A 17,213-nucleotide genomic window follows, 5' to 3' on the forward strand; every position below is an offset into this window, starting at 1 on the left:
AGATTAAGAATCTCATCTAAATGCTGAAAAGGAAGTAAGACTGCTTCAAGCTTGACAATTTAACCAATGGATTTTATTTTGAAATTTCTCCATTTTCCGCATCTGACTCTCTAAGCAGTCTTTCCAATATATCACATCTTTTTGTGATTTAGCCAAGTTGGTCAAAGAGCCTGTTTAGTAAACAGAAAATCTTCATTTCGAATGTCAGCAGTGCTTTCCTTTCTTCATGTCAGTTTGGGGCTGTTAGCCGAAAAAGAGGACTTTCACTTTTGTTTGACATCAAACATGTCTTTCCCAAAGCCCTAATAAAGTGCAATTGAGAGAAAAAAAATTTCTGCTTTTGAAATGCTCTAAAAGGAATTAGATGAAATAAGTTTCTTTAGAGAATATAGGATGTCTTCAATCATTACAAATTAAAACCAGTGGAATTTAAGTAAAACAATTTTGCTTTTGAAATGCTCTAAAAGGAATTAGATGAAATAACTTTCTTTAGAGAATATAGGATGGCTTCAATCATTACAAATTAAAACCAGTGGAATTACACATTAGATGCTACAAATTTGCATAGTAGTTTTCTGAAAAAGCAGAATAATAAATATTCACATATAGATCATGTGGTGCTGTGGCTTAGTTGGTTAAAGCGCTTGTCAAGAATAAGCTTCCTATCTTAAAGCACGTGTTTTACCTGAGTGCAAACTCAAATTAGCCATTGTTCCAGCCCTACTCATAGTGCAATTGTGAGATTAAGTATCTCATCTAAATGCTGAAAAGAGGAAGACTGCTTCAAGCTTGACAATTTAACCAATGGATTTTATTTTGAAATGCCTCCACTTTCCGCATCTGACTCTCTAAGCAGTCTTTCCAATATATCACATCTTTTTGTGATTTAGCCAAGTTGGTCAAAGAGCCTGTTTAGTAAACAGAAAATCTTGATTTCGAATGTCAGCAGTGCTTTCCTTTCTTCATGTCAGTTTGGGGCTGTTAGTCGAAAAAGAGTACTTTCACTTTTGTTTGACATCAAACATGTCTTTCCCAAATCTCTAATAAAGTGCAATTGAGAGAAAAAAACTTTCTGCTTTTGAAATGCTCTAAAAGGAATTAGATGAAATAAGTTTCTTTAGAGAATATAGGATGGCTTCAAGCATTACAAATTAAAACCAGTGGAATTTGAGTGAAAAAAAAATTTGCTTTTGAAATGCTCTAAAAGGAATTAGATGAAATAACTTTCTTTAGAGAATATAGGATGGGCTCAAGCATTACAAATTAAAACCAGTGGAATTACACATTAGATGCTACAAATTTTCATAGCAGTTTTCTGTAAAAGCAGAATAATAAATATTGACATATGGATCATGTGGTGCTGTGGCTTAGTTGGTTAAAGCGCCTGTCTCGTAAACAGCAGATCCTGAGTTCAACTCTCAGCAGTACCTTGTTTTCATCTTCTCAAGAATAAGCTTCCTATCTTAAAGCAGGTGTTTTACCTGTGTGCAAACTCAAATTTGCCAATGTTTCAGCCCTACTCATAGTGCAATTGTGAGATTAAGTATCTCATCTAAATGCTAAAAAGGAAGTAAGACGGCTTCAAGCTTGACAATTTAACCAATGGATTTTATTTTGATATGCCTCCACTTTCCGCATCTGACTCTCTAAGCAGTCTTTCCAATATATCACATCTTTTTGTGATTTAACCAAGTTGGTCAAAGAGCCTGTTTAGTAAACAGAAAATCTTGATTTCGAATGTCAGCAGTGCTTTCCTTTCATCATGTCAGTTTGGGGCTGTTAGCCGAAAAAGAGGACTTTCATTCTTGTTTGACATCAAACATGTCTTTCCCAAAGCCCTAATAAAGTGCAATTGAGAGAAAAAACTTTGTGCTTTTGAAATGCTCTAAAAGGAATTAGATGAAATAAGTTTCTTTAGAGAATATAGGATGGCTTCAAGCATTACAAATTAAAACCAGTGGAATTTGAGTGAAAAAAAAAATTTGCTTTTGAAATGCTCTAAAAGGAATTAGATGAAATAACTTTCTTTAGAGAATATAGGATGGGCTCAAGCATTACAAATTAAAACCAGTGGAATTTAAGTAAAAAAATTTTGCTTTTGAAATGCTCTAAAAGGAATTAGATGAAATAAGTTTCTTTAGAGAATATAGGATGGCTTCAATCATTACAAATTAAAACCAGTGGAATTACACATTAGATGCTACAAATTTTCATAGCAGTTTTCTAAAAAAGCAGAATAATAAATATTCACATTTGGATCATGTGGTGCTGTGGCTTAGTTGGTTAAAGTGCCTGTCTCGTAAACAGGAGATCCTGAGTTCAACTCTCAGCAGTACCTTGTTTTCATCTTCTCAAGAATAAGCTTCCTATCTTAAATCATGTGTTTTACCTGTGTGCAAACTCAAATTTGCCATTGTTCCAGCCCTACTCATAGTGCAATTGTGAGATTAAGTATCTCATCTAAATGCTGAAAAGGAAGTAAGACTGCTTCAAGCTTGACAATTTAACCAATGGATTTTATTTTGAAATGCCTCCATTTTCCGCATCTGACTCTCTAAGCAGTCTTTCCAATATATCGCATCTTTTTGTGATTTAGCCAAGTTGGTCAAAGAGCCTGTTTAGTAAACAGAAAATCTTGATTTCGAATGTCAGCAGTGCTTTCCTTTCTTCATGTCAGTTTGGGGCTGTTAGCCGAAAAAGAGGACTTTCACTTTTGTTTGACATCAAACATGTCTTTCCCAAATCCCTAATAAAGTGCAATTGAGAGAAAAAAACTTTCTGCTTTTGAAATGCTCTAAAAGGAATTAGATGAAATAAGTTTCTTTAGAGAATATAGGATGGCTTCAAGCATTACAAATTAAAACCAGTGGAATTTGAGTGAAAAAAAAAATTTGCTTTTGAAATGCTCTAAAAGGAATTAGATGAAATAACTTTCTTTAGAGAATATAGGATGGGCTCAAGCATTACAAATTAAAACCAGTGGAATTACACATTAGATGCTACAAATTTTCATAGCAGTTTTCTGAAAAAGCAGAATAATAAATATTCACATATGAATCATGTGGTGCTGTGGCTTAGTTGGTTAAAGCGCCTGTCTCGTAAACAGGAGATCCTGAGTTCAACTCTCAGCAGTACCTTGTTTTCATCTTATCAAGAATAAGCTTCCTATCTTAAATCAGGTGTTTTACCTGTGTGCAAACTCAAATTTGCCATTGTTCCAGCCCTACTCATAGTGCAATTGTGACATTAAGTATCTCATCTAAATGCTGAAAAGGAAGTAAGATTGCTTCAAACTTTACAACTTAACCAATGGATTTTATTTTGAAATGCCTCCACTTTCCGCATCTGACTCTCTAAGCAGTCTTTCCAATATATCACATCTTTTTGTGATGTAGCCAAGTTGGTCAAAGAGCCTGTTTAGTAAACAGAAAATCTTGATTTCGAATGTCAGCAGTGCTTTCCTTTCTTCATGTCAGTTTGGGCTGTTAGCCGAAAAAGAGGACTTTCACTTTTGTTTGACATCAAACATGTCTTTCCCAAAGCCCTAATAAAGTGCAATTGAGAGAAAAAAACTTTCTGCTTTTGAAATGCTCTAAAAGGAATTAGATGAAATAAGTTTCTTTAGAGAATATAGGATGGCTTCAATCATTACAAATTAAAACCAGTGGAATTACACATTAGATGCTACAAATTTTCATAGCAGTTTTCTGAAAAAGCAGAATAATAAATATTCACATTTGGATCATGTGGTGCTGTGGCTTAGTTGGTTAAAGCGCCTGTCTCGTAAACAGGAGATCCTGAGTTAAACTCTCAGCAGTACCTTGTTTTCATCTTCTCAAGAATAAGCTTCCTATCTTAAAGCAGGTATTTTACCTGAGTGCAAACTCAAATTTGCCATTGTTCCAGCCCTACTGATAGTGCAATTGTGAGATTAAGTATCTTATCTAAATGCTGAAAAGGAATTAAGACTGCTTCAAGCTTGACAATTTAACCAATGGATTTTATTTTGAAATGCCTCCACTTTCCGCATCTGACTCTCTAAGCAGTCTTTCCAATATATCGCATCTTTTTGTGATTTAGCCAAGTTGGTCAAAGAGCCTGTTTAGTAAACAGAAAATCTTGATTTCGAATGTCAGCAGTGCTTTCCTTTCTTCATGTCAGTTTGGGGCTGTTAGCCGAAAAAGAGGACTTTCACTTTTGTTTGACATCAAACATGTATTTCCCAAAGCCCTAATAAAGTGCAATTGAGAGAAAAAAACTTTCTGCTTTTAAAATGCTCTAAAAGGAATTAGATGAAATAAGTTTCTTTAGAGAATATAGGATGGCTTCAAGCATTACAAATTAAAACCAGTGGAATTTGAGTGAAAAAAAAATTGCTTTTGAAATGCTATAAAAGGAATTAGATGAAATAACTTTCTTTAGAGAATATAGGATGGGCTCAAGCATTACAAATTAAGACCAGTGGAATAACACATTAGATGCTACAAATTTTCATAGCAGTTTTCTGAAAAAGCAGAATAATAAATATTCACAAATGGATCATGTGGTGCTGTGGCTTAGTTGTGTCTTGTAAACAGGAGATCCTGAGTTCAACTCTCAGCAGTACCTTGTTTTCATCTTCTCAAGAATAAGCTTCCTATCTTAAAGCAGGTGTTTTACCTGTGTGCAAACTCAAATTTGCCATTGTTCCAGCCCTACTCATAGTGCAATTGTGAGACTAAGTATCTCATCTAAATGATGAAAAGGAAGTAAGACTGCTTCAAGCTTGACAATTTAACCAATGGATTTTATTTTGAAATGCCTCCATTTTCCGCATCTGACTCTCTAAGCAGTCTTTCCAATATATCGCATCTTTTTGTGATTTAGCCAAGTTGGTCAAAGAGCCTGTTTAGTAAACAGAAAATCTGAATGTCGAAAATCGAATGTCAGCAGTGCTTTCCTTTCTTCATGTCAGTTTGGGGCTGTTAGCCGAAAAAGAGGACTTTCACTTTTGTTTGACATCAAACATGTCTTTCCCAGAGCCCTAATAATGTGCAATTGAGAGAAAAAAACTTTCTGCTTTTGAAATGCTCTAAAAGGAATTAGATGAAATAAGTTTCTTTAGAGAATATAGGATGGCTTCAATCATTACAAATTAAAACCAGTGGAATTTAAGTAAAAAAAAATTTGCTTTTGAAATGCTCTAAAAGGAATTAGATGAAAAAACTTTCTTTAGAGAATATAGGATGGGCTCAAGCATTACAAATTAAAACCAGTGGAATTACACATTAGATGCTACAAATTTTCACCAAGTTGGTCAAAGAGCCTGTTTAGTAAACAGAAAATCTTGATTTTGAATGTCAGCAGTGCTTTCCTTTCATCATGTCAGTTTGGGGCTGTTAGCCGAAAAAGAGGACTTTCATTCTTGTTTGACATCAAACATGTCTTTCCCAAAGCCCTAATAAAGTGCAATTGAGAGAAAAAAACTTTCTGCTTTTGAAATGCTCTAAAACGAATTAGATGAAATAAGTTTCTTTAGAGAATATAGGATGGTTTCAAGCATTACAAATTAAAACCAGTGGAATTTTAGTGAAAAAAAAAATTTGCTTTTGAAATGCTCTAAAAGGAATTAGATGAAATAACTTTCTTTAGAATATATAGGAAGGGCTCAAGCATTACAAACTAAAACCAGTGGAATTACACGTTAGATGCTACAAATTTTCATAGCAGTTTTCTGAAAAAGCAGAATAATAAATATTCACATATGGATCATGTTGTCCTGTGGCTTAGTTGGTTAAAGCGCCTGTCTCGTAAACAGGAGGTCCTGGGTTCAACTCTCAGCAGTACCTTTTTTCATCTTCTCAAGAATAAGCTTCCTATCTTAAATCAGGTGTTTTACCTGTGTGCAAACTCAAATTTGCCATTGTTCCAGCCCTACTCATAGTGCAATTGTGAGATTAAGTATCTCACAATCTCACAATCTAAATGCTGAAAAGGAAGTAAGACTGCTTCAAGCTTGACAATTTAACCAATGGATTTTATTTTGAAATGCCTCCACTTTCCGCATCTGACTCTCTAAGCAGTCTTTCCAATATATCACATCTTTTTGTGAATAAACCAAGTTGGTCAAAGAGCCAGTTTAGTAAACAGAAAATCTTGATTTCGAATGTCAGCAGTGCTTTTCTTTCATCATGTCAGTTTGGGGCTGTTAGCCGAAAAAGAGGACTTTCATTCTTGTTTGACATCAAACATGTCTTTCCCAAAGCCCTAATGAAGTGCAATTGAGAGAAAAAAACTTTCTGCTTTTGAAATGCTCTAAAAGGAATTAGATGAAATAAGTTTCTTTAGAGAATATAGGATGGCTTCAAGCATTACAAATTAAAACCAGTGGAATTTGAGTGAAAAAAAAATTTGCTTTTGAAATTCTCTAAAAGGAATTAGATGAAATAACTTTCTTTAGAGAATATAGGATGGGCTCAAGCATTACAAACTAAAACCAGTGGAATTACACATTAGATGCTACAAATTTTCATAGCAGTTTTCTGAAAAAGCAGAATAATAAATATTCACATATGGATCATGTGGTGCTGTGGCTTAGTTGATTAAAGCGCCTGTCTTGTAAACAGGAGCTTCCTATCTTAAATCAGGTGTTTTACCTGTGTGCAAACTCAAATTTGCCATTGTTCCAGCCCTACTGATAGTGCAATTGTGAGATTAAGAATCTCATCTAAATGCTGAAAAGGAAGTAAGACTGCTTCAAGCTTGACAATTTAACCAATGGATTTTATTTTGAAATGCCTCCATTTTCCGCATCTGACTCTCTAAGCAGTCTTTCCAATATATCACATCTTTTTGTGATTTAGCCAAGTTGGACAAAGAGCCTGTTTAGTAAACAGAAAATCTTGATTTCGAATGTGAGCAGTGCTTTCCTTTCTTCATGTCAGTTTGGGGCTGTTAGCCGAAAAAGAGTACTTTCACTTTCGTTTGACATCAAACATGTCTTTCCCAAAGCCCTAATAAAGTGCAATTGAGAGAAAAAAAATTTCTGCTTTTGAAATGCTCTAAAAGGAATTAGATGAAATAAGTTTCTTTAGAGAATATAGGATGGCTTCAATCATTACAAATTAAAACAAGTGGAATTTAAGTAAAAAAATTTTGCTTTTGAAATGCTCTAAAAGGAATTAGATAAAATAACTTTCTTTAGAGAATATAGGATGGGCTCAAGCATTACAAATTAAAACCAGTGGAATTACACATTAGATGCTACAAATTTTCATAGCAGTTTTCTGAAAAAGCAGAATAATAAATATTGACATATGCATCATGTGGTGCTGTAGCTTAGTTGGTTAAAGCGCCTGTCTCGTAAACAGGAGATCCTTAGTTCAACTCTCAGCAGTACCTTGTTTTCATCTTCTCAAGAATAAGCTTCCTATCTTAAAGCATGTGTTTTACCTGTGTGCAAACTCAAATTTGCCATTGTTGCAGCCCTACTCATAGTGCAATTGTGAGATTAAGTATCTCATCTAAATGCTGAAAAGGAAGTAAGACTGCTTCAAGCTTGACAATTTAACCAATGGATTTTATTTTGAAATGCCTCCACTTTCCGCATCTGACTCTCTAAGCAGTCTTTCCAATATATCACATCTTTTTGTGATTTAGCCAAGTTGGTCAAAGAGCCTGTTTAGTAAATAGAAAATCTTGATTTCAAATGTCAGCAGTGCTTTCCTTTCTTCATGTCAGTTTGGGGCTGTTATCCGAAAAAGAGGACTTTCACTTTTGTTTGACATCAAACATGTCTTTCCCAAAGCCCTAATAAAGTGCTATTGAGAGAAAAAAACTTTCTGCTTTTGTAATGCTCTAAAAGGAATTAGATGAAATAAGTTTCTTTAGAGAATATAGGATGGCTTCAAGCATTACAAATTAAAACCAGTGGAATTTGAGTGAAAAAAAAAATTTGCTTTTGAAATGCTCTAAAAGGAATTAGATGAAATAACTTTCTTTAGAGAATATAGGATGGCTTCAATCATTACATATTAAAACCAGTGGAATTACACATTAGATGCTACAAATTTTCATAGCAGTTTTCTGAAAAAGCAGAATAATAAATATTCACATTTGGATCATGTGGTGCTGTGGATTAGTTGGTTAAAGCGCCTGTCTCATAAACAGGAGATCCTGAGTTCAACTCTCAGCAGTACCTTGTTTTCATATTCTCAAGAATAAGCTTCCTATCTTAAATCAGGTGTTTTACCTGTGTGCAAACTCAAATTTGCCATTGTTCCAGCCCTACTGATAGTGCAATTGTGAGATTAAGAATCTCATCTAAATGCTGAAAAGGAAGTAAGACTGCTTCAAGCTTGACAATTTAACCAATGGATTTTATTTTGAAATTCCTCCATTTTCTGCATCTGACTCTCTAAGCAGTCTTTCCAATATATCACATCTTTTTGTGATTTAGCCAAGTTGGTCAAAGAGCCTGTTTAGTAAGCAGAAAATCTTGATTTCGAATGTCAGCAGTGCTTTCCTTTCTTCATGTCAGTTTGGGGCTGTTAGCCGAAAAAGAGGACTTTCACTTTTGTTTGACATCAAACATGTCTTTCCCAAAGCCCTAATAAAGTGCTATTGAGAGAAAAAAACTTTCTGCTTTTGAAATGCTCTAAAAGGAATTAGATGAAATAAGTTTCTTTAGAGAATATAGGATGGCTTCAAGCATTACAAATTAAAACCAGTGGAATTTGAGTGAAAAAAAAAATTGTTTTTGAAATGCTCTAAAAGGAATTAGATGAAATAACTTTCTTTAGAGAATATAGGATGGCTTCAATCATTACAAATTAAAACCAGTGGAATTACACATTAGATGCTACAAATTTTCATAGCAGTTTTCTGAAAAAGCAGAATAATAAATATTCACATTTGGATGATGTGTTGCTGTGGCTTAGTTGGTTAAAGCGCCTGTCTCGTAAACAGGAGATCCTGAGTTCAACTCTTAACTGTACCTTGTTTTCATCTTCTCAAGAATAAGCTTCCTATCTTAAAGCAGGTGTTTTACCTGAGTGCAAACTCAAATTTGCCATTGTTCCAGCCCTACTGATAGTGCAATTGTGAGATTAAGTATTTCATCTAAATGCTGAAAAGGAATTAAGACTGCTTCAAGCTTGACAATTTAACCAATGGATTTTATTTTGAAATGCCTCCACTTTCCGCATCTGACTCTCTAAGCAGTCTTTCCAATATATCGCATCTTTTTGTGATTTAGCCAAGTTGGTCAAAGAGCCTGTTTAGTAAACAGAAAATCTTGATTTCGAATGTCAGCAGTGCTTTCCTTTCTTCATGTCAGTTTGGGGCTGTTAGCCGAAAAAGAGGACTTTCACTTTTGTTTGACATCAAACATGTCTTTCCCAAAGCCCTAATAAAGTGCAATTGAGAGAAAAAAACTTTCTGCTTTTGAAATGCTCTAAAAGGAATTAGATGAAATAAGTTTCTTTAGAGAATATAGGATGGCTTCAATCATTACAAATTAAAACCAGTGGAATTACACATTAGATGCTACAAATTTTCATAGCAGTTTTCTGAAAAAGCAGAATAATAAATATTCACATTTGGATCATGTGTTGCTGTGGCTTAGTTGGTTAAAGCGCCTGTCTCGTAAACAGGAGATCCTGAGTTCAACTCTTAACTGTACCTTGTTTTCATCTTCTCAAGAATAAGCTTCCTATCTTAAAGCAGGTGTTTTACCTGAGTGCAAACTCAAATTTGCCATTGTTCCAGCCCTACTGATAGTGCAATTGTGAGATTAAGTATTTCATCTAAATGCTGAAAAGGAATTAAGACTGCTTCAAGCTTGACAATTTAACCAATGGATTTTATTTTGAAATGCCTCCACTTTCCGCATCTGACTCTCTAAGCAGTCTTTCCAATATATCGCATCTTTTTGTGATTTAGCCAAGTTGGTCAAAGAGCCTGTTTAGTAAACAGAAAATCTTGATTTCGAATGTCAGCAGTGCTTTCCTTTCTTCATGTCAGTTTGGGGCTGTTAGCCGAAAAAGAGGACTTTCACTTTTGTTTGACATCAAACATGTCTTTCCCAAAGCCCTAATAAAGTGCAATTGAGAGAAAAAAAATTTCTGCTTTTGAAATGCTCTAAAAGGAATTAGATGAAATAAGTTTCTTTAGAGAATATAGGATGTCTTCAATCATTACAAATTAAAACCAGTGGAATTTAAGTAAAAAAATTTTGCTTTTGAAATGCTCTAAAAGGAATTAGATGAAATAACTTTCTTTAGAGAATATAGGATGGCTTCAATCATTACAAATTAAAACCAGTGGAATTACACATTAGATGCTACAAATTTGCATAGCAGTTTTCTGAAAAAGCAGAATAATAAATATTCACATTTGGATCATGTGGTGCTGTGGCTTAGTTGGTTAAAGCGCCTATCTCGTAAACAGGAGATCCTGAGTTCAACTCTCAGCAGTACCTTGTTTTCATCTTCTCAAGAATAAGCTTCCTGTCTTAAAGCAGGTGTTTTACCTGAGTGCAAACTCAAATTTGCCATTGTTCCAGCCCTACTGATAGTTCAATTGTGAGATTAAGTATCTCATCTAAATGCTGAAAAGGAATTAAGACTGCTTCAAGCTTGACAATTTAACCAATGGATTTTATTTTGAAATGCCTCCACTTTCCGCATCTGACTCTCTAAGCAGTCTTTCCAATATATCACATCTTTTTGTGATTTAGCCAAGTTGGTCAAAGAGCATGTTTAGTAAACAGAAAATCTTGATTTCGAATGTCAGCAGTGCTTTCCTTTCTTCATGTCAGTTTGGGGCTGTTAGTCGAAAAAGAGGACTTTCACTTTTGTTTGACATCAAACATGTCTTTCCCAAATCCCTAATAAAGTGCAATTGAGAGAAAAAAACTTTCTGCTTTTGAAATGCTCTAAAAGGAATTAGATGAAATAAGTTTCTTTAGAGAATATAGGATGGCTTCAAGCATTACAAATTAAAACCAGTGGAATTTGAGTGAAAAAAAAATTTGCTTTTGAAATGCTCTAAAAGGAATTAGATGAAATAACTTTCTTTAGAGAATATAGGATGGGCTCAAGCATTACAAATTAAAACCAGTGGAATTACACATTAGACGCTACAAATTTTCATAGCAGTTTTCTGAAAAAGCAGAATAATAAATATTCACATTTGGATCATGTGGTGCTGTGGATTAGTTGGTTAAAGCGCCTGTCTCATAAACAGGAGATCTTGAGTTCAACTCTCAGCAGTACCTTGTTTTCATCTTATCAGGAATAAGCTTCCTATCTTAAATCAGGTGTTTTACCTGTGTGCAAACTCAAATTTGCCATTGTTCCAGCCCTACTGATAGTGCAATTGTGAGATTAAGTATCTCATCTAAATGCTGAAAAGGAAGTAAGATTGCTTCAAACTTGACAACTTAACCAATGGATTTTATTTTGAAATGCCTCCACTTTCCGCATCTGACTCTCTAAGCAGTCTTTCCAATATATCGCATCTTTTTGTGATTTAGCCAAGTTGGTCAAAGAGCCTGTTTAGTAAACAGAAAATCTTGATTTCGAATGTCAGCAGTGCTTTCCTTTCTTCATGTCAGTTTGGGGCTGTTAGCCGAAAAAGAGGACTTTCACTTTTGTTTGACATCAAACATGTCTTTCCCAAAGCCCTAATAAAGTGCAATTGAGAGAAAAAAAATTTCTGCTTTTGAAATGCTCTAAAAGGAATTAGATGAAATAAGTTTCTTTAGAGAATATAGGATGTCTTCAATCATTACAAATTAAAACCAGTGGAATTTAAGTAAAAAAATTTTGCTTTTGAAATGCTCTAAAAGGAATTAGATGAAATAACTTTCTTTAGAGAATATAGGATGGCTTCAATCATTACAAATTAAAACCAGTGGAATTACACATTAGATGCTACAAATTTGCATAGCAGTTTTCTGAAAAAGCAGAATAATAAATATTCACATTTGGATCATGTGGTGCTGTGGCTTAGTTGGTTAAAGCGCCTATCTCGTAAACAGGAGATCCTGAGTTCAACTCTCAGCAGTACCTTGTTTTCATCTTCTCAAGAATAAGCTTCCTGTCTTAAAGCAGGTGTTTTACCTGAGTGCAAACTCAAATTTGCCATTGTTCCAGCCCTACTGATAGTTCAATTGTGAGATTAAGTATCTCATCTAAATGCTGAAAAGGAATTAAGACTGCTTCAAGCTTGACAATTTAACCAATGGATTTTATTTTGAAATGCCTCCACTTTCCGCATCTGACTCTCTAAGCAGTCTTTCCAATATATCACATCTTTTTGTGATTTAGCCAAGTTGGTCAAAGAGCATGTTTAGTAAACAGAAAATCTTGATTTCGAATGTCAGCAGTGCTTTCCTTTCTTCATGTCAGTTTGGGGCTGTTAGTCGAAAAAGAGGACTTTCACTTTTGTTTGACATCAAACATGTCTTTCCCAAATCCCTAATAAAGTGCAATTGAGAGAAAAAAACTTTCTGCTTTTGAAATGCTCTAAAAGGAATTAGATGAAATAAGTTTCTTTAGAGAATATAGGATGGCTTCAAGCATTACAAATTAAAACCAGTGGAATTTGAGTGAAAAAAAAATTTGCTTTTGAAATGCTCTAAAAGGAATTAGATGAAATAACTTTCTTTAGAGAATATAGGATGGGCTCAAGCATTACAAATTAAAACCAGTGGAATTACACATTAGACGCTACAAATTTTCATAGCAGTTTTCTGAAAAAGCAGAATAATAAATATTCACATTTGGATCATGTGGTGCTGTGGATTAGTTGGTTAAAGCGCTTGTCTCATAAACAGGAGATCTTGAGTTCAACTCTCAGCAGTACCTTGTTTTCATCTTATCAAGAATAAGCTTCCTATCTTAAATCAGGTGTTTTACCTGTGTGCAAACTCAAATTTGCCATTGTTCCAGCCCTACTGATAGTGCAATTGTGAGATTAAGTATCTCATCTAAATGCTGAAAAGGAAGTAAGATTGCTTCAAACTTGACAACTTAACCAATGGATTTTATTTTGAAATGCCTCCACTTTCCGCATCTGACTCTCTAAGCAGTCTTTCCAATATATCACATCTTTTTGTGATGTAGCCAAGTTGGTCAAAGAGCCTGTTTAGTAAACAGAAAATCTTGATTTCGAATGTCAGCAGTGCTTTCCTTTCTTCATGTCAGTTTGGGCTGTTAGCCGAAAAAGAGGACTTTCACTTTTGTTTGACATCAAACATGTCTTTCCCAAAGCCCTAATAAAGTGCAATTGAGAGAAAAAAACTTTCTGCTTTTGAAATGCTCTAAAAGGAATTAGATGAAATAAGTTTCTTTAGAGAATATAGGATGGCTTCAATCATTACAAATTAAAACCAGTGGAATTACACATTAGATGCTACAAATTTGCATAGCAGTTTTCTGAAAAAGCAGAATAATAAATATTCACATTTGGATCATGTGGTGCTGTGGCTTAGTTGGTTAAAGCACCTGTCTCGTAAACAGGAGATCCTGAGTTCAACTCTCAGCAGTACCTTGTTTTCATCTTCTCAAGAATAAGCTTCCTGTCTTAAAGCAGGTGTTTTACCTGAGTGCAAACTCAAATTTGCCATTGTTCCAGCCCTACTGATAGTTCAATTGTGAGATTGAGTATCTCATCTAAATGCTGAAAAGGAATTAAGACTGCTTCAAGCTTGACAATTTAACCAATGGATTTTATTTTGAAATGCCTCCACTTTCCGCATCTGACTCTCTAAGCAGTCTTTCCAATATATCACATCTTTTTGTGATTTAGCCAAGTTGGTCAAAGAGCCTGTTTAGTAAACAGAAAATCTTGATTTCGAATGTCAGCAGTGCTTTCCTTTCTTCATGTCAGTTTGGGGCTGTTAGTCGAAAAAGAGGACTTTCACTTTTGTTTGACATCAAACATGTCTTTCCCAAATCCCTAATAAAGTGCAATTGAGAGAAAAAATCTTTCTGCTTTTGAAATGCTCTAAAAGGAATTAGATGAAATAAGTTTCTTTAGAGAATATAGGATGGCTTCAAGCATTACAAATTAAAACCAGTGGAATTTGAGTGAAAAAAAAAATTTGCTTTTGAAATGCTCTAAAAGGAATTAGATGAAATAACTTTCTTTAGAGAATATAGGATGGGCTCAAGCATTACAAATTAAAACCAGTGGAATTACACATTAGACGCTACAAATTTTCATAGCAGTTTTCTGAAAAAGCAGAATAATAAATATTCACATTTGGATCATGTGGTGCTGTGGATTAGTTGGTTAAAGCGCCTGTCTCATAAACAGGAGATCTTGAGTTCAACTCTCAGCAGTACCTTGTTTTCATCTTATCAGGAATAAGCTTCCTATCTTAAATCAGGTGTTTTACCTGTGTGCAAACTCAAATTTGCCATTGTTCCAGCCCTACTGATAGTGCAATTGTGAGATTAAGTATCTCATCTAAATGCTGAAAAGGAAGTAAGATTGCTTCAAACTTGACAACTTAACCAATGGATTTTATTTTGAAATGCCTCCACTTTCCGCATCTGACTCTCTAAGCAGTCTTTCCAATATATCACATCTTTTTGTGATGTAGCCAAGTTGGTCAAAGAGCCTGTTTAGTAAACAGAAAATCTTGATTTCGAATGTCAGCAGTGCTTTCCTTTCTTCATGTCAGTTTGGGCTGTTAGCCGAAAAAGAGGACTTTCACTTTTGTTTGACATCAAACATGTCTTTCCCAAAGCCCTAATAAAGTGCAATTGAGAGAAAAAAACTTCCTGCTTTTGAAATGCTCTAAAAGGAATTAGATGAAATAAGTTTCTTTAGAGAATATAGGATGGCTTCAATCATTACAAATTAAAACCAGTGGAATTACACATTAGACTCTACAAATTTTCATAGCAGTTTTCTGAAAAAGCAGAATAATAAATATTCACATTTGGATCATTTGGTGCTGTGGCTTAGTTGGTTAAAGCGCCTGTCTCGTAAACAGGAGATCCTGAGTTCAACTCTCAGCAGTACCTTGTTTTCATCTTCTCAAGAATAAGCTTCCTGTCTTAAAGCAGGTGTTTTACCTGAGTGCAAACTCAAATTTGCCATTGTTCCAGCCCTACTGATAGTGCAATTGTGAGATTAAGTATCTCATCTAAATGCTGAATAGGAATTAAGACTGCTTCAAGCTTGACAATTTAACCAATGGATTTTATTTTGAAATGCCTCCACATTCCGCATCTGACTCTCTAAGCAGTCTTTCCAATATATCACATCTTTTTGTGATTTAGCCAAGTTGGTCAAAGAGCCTGTTTAGTAAACAGAAAATCTTGATTTCGAATGTCAGCAGTGCTTTCCTTTCTTCATGTCAGTTTGGGGCTGTTAGTCGAAAAAGAGGACTTTCACTTTTGTTTGACATCAAACATGTCTTTCCCAAATCCCTAATAAAGTGCAATTGAGAGAAAAAAACTTTCTGCTTTTGAAATGCTCTAAAAGGAATTAGATGAAATAAGTTTCTTTAGAGAATATAGGATGGCTTCAAGCATTACAAATTAAAACCAGTGGAATTTGAGTGAAAAAAAAATTTTGCTTTTGAAATGCTCTAAAAGGAATTAGATGAAATAACTTTCTTTAGAGAATATAGGATGGGCTCTAGCATTACAAATTAAAACCAGTGGAATTACACATTAGATGCTACATATTTTCATAGCAGTTTTCTGAAAAAGCAGAATAATAAATATTCACATATGGATCATGTGGTGCTGTGGCTTAGTTGGTTAAAGCGCCTGTCTCGTAAACAGGAGATCCTGAGTTCAACTCTCAGCAGTACCTTGTTTTCATATTCTCAAGAATAAGCTTCCTATCTTAAAGCAGGTGTTTTACCTGTGTGCAAACTCAATTTTGCCATTGTTCCAGCCCTACTCATAGTGCAATTGTGAGATTAAGAATCTCATCTAAATGCTGAAAAGGAAGTAAGACTGCTTCAAGCTTGACAATTTAACCAATGGATTTTATTTTGAAATTTCTCCATTTTCCGCATCTGACTCTCTAAGCAGTCTTTCCAATATATCACATCTTTTTGTGATTTAGCCAAGTTGGTCAAAGAGCCTGTTTAGTAAACAGAAAATCTTCATTTCGAATGTCAGCAGTGCTTTCCTTTCTTCATGTCAGTTTGGGGCTGTTAGCCGAAAAAGAGGACTTTCACTTTTGTTTGACATCAAACATGTCTTTCCCAAAGCCCTAATAAAGTGCAATTGAGAGAAAAAAAATTTCTGCTTTTGAAATGCTCTAAAAGGAATTAGATGAAATAAGTTTCTTTAGAGAATATAGGATGTCTTCAATCATTACAAATTAAAACCAGTGGAATTTAAGTAAAAAAATTTTGCTTTTGAAATGCTCTAAAAGGAATTAGATGAAATAACTTTCTTTAGAGAATATAGGATGGCTTCAATCATTACAAATTAAAACCAGTGGAATTACACATTAGATGCTACAAATTTGCATAGTAGTTTTCTGAAAAAGCAGAATAATAAATATTCACATATAGATCATGTGGTGCTGTGGCTTAGTTGGTTAAAGCGCTTGTCAAGAATAAGCTTCCTATCTTAAAGCACGTGTTTTACCTGAGTGCAAACTCAAATTAGCCATTGTTCCAGCCCTACTCATAGTGCAATTGTGAGATTAAGTATCTCATCTAAATGCTGAAAAGAGGAAGACTGCTTCAAGCTTGACAATTTAACCAATGGATTTTATTTTGAAATGCCTCCACTTTCCGCATCTGACTCTCTAAGCAGTCTTTCCAATATATCACATCTTTTTGTGATTTAGCCAAGTTGGTCAAAGAGCCTGTTTAGTAAACAGAAAATCTTGATTTCGAATGTCAGCAGTGCTTTCCTTTCTTCATGTCAGTTTGGGGCTGTTAGTCGAAAAAGAGTACTTTCACTTTTGTTTGACATCAAACATGTCTTTCCCAAATCTCTAATAAAGTGCAATTGAGAGAAAAAAACTTTCTGCTTTTGAAATGCTCTAAAAGGAATTAGATGAAATAAGTTTCTTTAGAGAATATAGGATGGCTTCAAGCATTACAAATTAAAACCAGTGGAATTTGAGTGAAAAAAAAATTTGCTTTTGAAATGCTCTAAAAGGAATTAGATGAAATAACTTTCTTTAGAGAATATAGGATGGGCTCAAGCATTACAAATTAAAACCAGTGGAATTACACATTA

At 34.4% G+C, this 17,213-nt stretch overlaps 11 non-coding genes across 11 annotated transcripts; all 11 read left to right on the forward strand.

The window, feature by feature from the left end:
* The first annotated feature begins 1,356 nt into the window (after window positions 1–1,356).
* On the forward strand, window positions 1,357–1,430 carry TRNAT-CGU (transfer RNA threonine (anticodon CGU)). The gene has a single exon. It is a non-coding gene; the product is annotated as a tRNA-Thr (tRNA).
* An 834-nt stretch (window positions 1,431–2,264) lies between these two features.
* TRNAT-CGU (transfer RNA threonine (anticodon CGU)) lies at window positions 2,265–2,338 on the forward strand. The gene has a single exon. It is a non-coding gene; the product is annotated as a tRNA-Thr (tRNA).
* A 725-nt stretch (window positions 2,339–3,063) lies between these two features.
* On the forward strand, window positions 3,064–3,137 carry TRNAT-CGU (transfer RNA threonine (anticodon CGU)). Its single transcript has one exon. It is a non-coding gene; the product is annotated as a tRNA-Thr (tRNA).
* A 611-nt stretch (window positions 3,138–3,748) lies between these two features.
* TRNAT-CGU (transfer RNA threonine (anticodon CGU)) lies at window positions 3,749–3,822 on the forward strand. Its single transcript has one exon. It is a non-coding gene; the product is annotated as a tRNA-Thr (tRNA).
* Window positions 3,823–5,754: 1,932 nt separating this feature from the next.
* Window positions 5,755–5,828, forward strand: TRNAT-CGU (transfer RNA threonine (anticodon CGU)). Its single transcript has one exon. It is a non-coding gene; the product is annotated as a tRNA-Thr (tRNA).
* A 1,478-nt stretch (window positions 5,829–7,306) lies between these two features.
* Window positions 7,307–7,380, forward strand: TRNAT-CGU (transfer RNA threonine (anticodon CGU)). Its single transcript has one exon. It is a non-coding gene; the product is annotated as a tRNA-Thr (tRNA).
* A 3,005-nt stretch (window positions 7,381–10,385) lies between these two features.
* On the forward strand, window positions 10,386–10,459 carry TRNAT-CGU (transfer RNA threonine (anticodon CGU)). Its single transcript has one exon. It is a non-coding gene; the product is annotated as a tRNA-Thr (tRNA).
* A 1,520-nt stretch (window positions 10,460–11,979) lies between these two features.
* Window positions 11,980–12,053, forward strand: TRNAT-CGU (transfer RNA threonine (anticodon CGU)). Its single transcript has one exon. It is a non-coding gene; the product is annotated as a tRNA-Thr (tRNA).
* Window positions 12,054–13,462: 1,409 nt separating this feature from the next.
* On the forward strand, window positions 13,463–13,536 carry TRNAT-CGU (transfer RNA threonine (anticodon CGU)). The gene has a single exon. It is a non-coding gene; the product is annotated as a tRNA-Thr (tRNA).
* A 1,410-nt stretch (window positions 13,537–14,946) lies between these two features.
* TRNAT-CGU (transfer RNA threonine (anticodon CGU)) lies at window positions 14,947–15,020 on the forward strand. Its single transcript has one exon. It is a non-coding gene; the product is annotated as a tRNA-Thr (tRNA).
* Window positions 15,021–15,745: 725 nt separating this feature from the next.
* Window positions 15,746–15,819, forward strand: TRNAT-CGU (transfer RNA threonine (anticodon CGU)). The gene has a single exon. It is a non-coding gene; the product is annotated as a tRNA-Thr (tRNA).
* Window positions 15,820–17,213: the final 1,394 nt, after the last annotated feature.

This window comes from Dendrobates tinctorius, unplaced genomic scaffold (genome assembly GCF_039654945.1).
Source record: "Dendrobates tinctorius isolate UK_male_01 unplaced genomic scaffold, ASM3965494v1 ptg000254l, whole genome shotgun sequence".
Classification (NCBI taxonomy): domain Eukaryota; kingdom Metazoa; phylum Chordata; class Amphibia; order Anura; family Dendrobatidae; genus Dendrobates; species Dendrobates tinctorius.